The following is a 2117-nucleotide window of genomic DNA, read 5'->3' as shown; positions in this document are numbered from 1 at the left end:
GGATTGAAACAGGTTCTGTATCCCACTGGAGGGTGACCTCCTGCTTCACAGGCAGGGCAAAGACCAGCACCACTTTTATTTTCATAAATGAGAATTCCTCTGAGCTTCTCAAAGCCAGGTCTCAAAGAATCACTAGGTTGTTTAAACACAGAGCAAAACGGGAGTAACAAACAGATACACAGTTAGAGATAGATAACAAATATTATTTATGTGTTTGTCTTCAAGGCCTTAGGATTCAGGGAGTCCCAGTAACATGAAAGAATAATTCCCCAAAATATCCTCAATCTGATTTTCACAGTTCCCTACAGCAACAGAAATATCAACCCTCATAGGTGCTGCACTACATCTGAATGAGAGAGAAAAGGGAAGCAAACATTTTTTCAGTTCAGATTTATACGAAGCCAATCAGAAAGTAAGACTAACTTAGTTCATTTTGCACATTCATCAACATATTACAAGTACCAAAGTATAATGTAAATTTAGTGCTGAGAAATCCAGTTGCTCTCCTGTCATCTGCTGCACCGTTATATCTCAAGCCAAATGGAGACTCAATCTGTCCACAAAACAGAAGGGATACAGAGGAAAGACAATAACTATCCAGTCACTGGCTTTTTTTTTTTCCTTCCAAGAAGATCACACTTTGTAGGCTTACAGATCTACCTGTCTGTATATATTTATAAGATTAATTTTTTTATACACCATGCATTTCAGTGGTGCCAGAGTTTTATTGTGACGGTGGTGAGCTAGTCTTTAAAACTTCAAATTGCAGGCAAGAGCTGGGTGAGAGGGCAGGGCTGCCAAGACCCCGAGCACTCAGGATTCTACTGTTCTACAGCCCTTTTTCCCCAAGACAAAGTGCCACCCTCCCCTCGCCCTTTCTGCTGTCAGCACTATTTGCCCTAATCAAAAAATAACCACATTTCAGTGTGGCTCATTATGCTAAATGAAAGCAACAGGAGGCTAATGTGCAATGTGAATGTGCCGATTATATGGCAATCAGAGCTATCCCTGAGACCGCTGAGTCTTTTCTGCATCTTCTTACAACATTCATGACCTCATCTGTTCGATTTCATCCAGGGAATAGATTTAGATGTTTAACTTTCCTTTCTTGTTGTAGTATTGTTGGAAATTAATTAACTTTCCCAAAATTTTAATTAACGGTAGCAGTTTAAATTAGATTCTTTTTACTTACAGACTCTTGTCAATTTGATCTTTAAATCACTGAAGTTTTGAGTTCCTCTGATAAGTTCTGATAAGTTTCAATAAACACAGCTTGAGAAAGCTGAGGATTGAACATCTGGGATTTTAAATTTATGGTCCTTCAAAGACATGTTGGAGTAACCAGAAGAATGGTAAGAGGATTGAATAAGGTAGACCAAATTGTCTGATAAAGTACTATTTAAATGAAGAGAACTGTGTAACTTAGAACCAAGGAATGTGAATTTGTTCGTGAAAATATATAAATACATGGAAAGTGTTGAATGGGTACAGCTAGCTGGAATGGTCTCTACTTATCTCTTGACCATAATAAAGTAATGCCTGCATCATTAACACTTAAAAGGTTGTGTTGGACGGTTTTATTTCTTTCTATTTTCAATTTTTGGTGACAGTACTGTCCCATTGTGTTACACTTGAAATTAAGAGACAAAACTGCTCGTTTTTGCAACTGCTGAGGGGCCGAGTCTTAGCCTTCAGCGGGCAAGACTGTGTTAAGACACTGAACGTTCCGATTTTTCAGGGGACACTGAAGCGTTACTCCCAGAAGTGCTGCGGGAGGCGAGAGGGCCAGCCTGGGTAACCCCACGCGTAGCCCAGGCCAGCCCGTGAAGGGAAGGTGGCCGCGGCCCTGCCCTGGCCATGGCAGCTCTGAACACACCCAGCCGGGCTCTCCAGTAGCGACCTGTGCCGCCACTGCTGCAGCAACACGTGGAGCGCAAAACCTTCTGAACCCCGTTTCCACATTTGAGTGGCTAACGTCTCCCCCTTGAAAAGTCCGAAAACCTAAGGCGGTGAGGGGCGGGTCCCCTCCGGGCCGAGCCCGCCCAGCTCCCTCAGCGCGGCCGCCATTTCGGGGCGTGCCGAGCCGGGCCGGGCCGGGCGTGCAGCGCCCTCTGGCG

This window comes from Myiozetetes cayanensis, unplaced genomic scaffold (genome assembly GCF_022539395.1).
Source record: "Myiozetetes cayanensis isolate MyiCay16 unplaced genomic scaffold, myiCay2020 scf15, whole genome shotgun sequence".
Taxonomy (NCBI): Eukaryota; Metazoa; Chordata; class Aves; order Passeriformes; family Tyrannidae; genus Myiozetetes; species Myiozetetes cayanensis.
The sequence above is the reverse complement of the archived record's forward strand: the minus strand, read 5'-3'. Positions refer to the sequence as shown.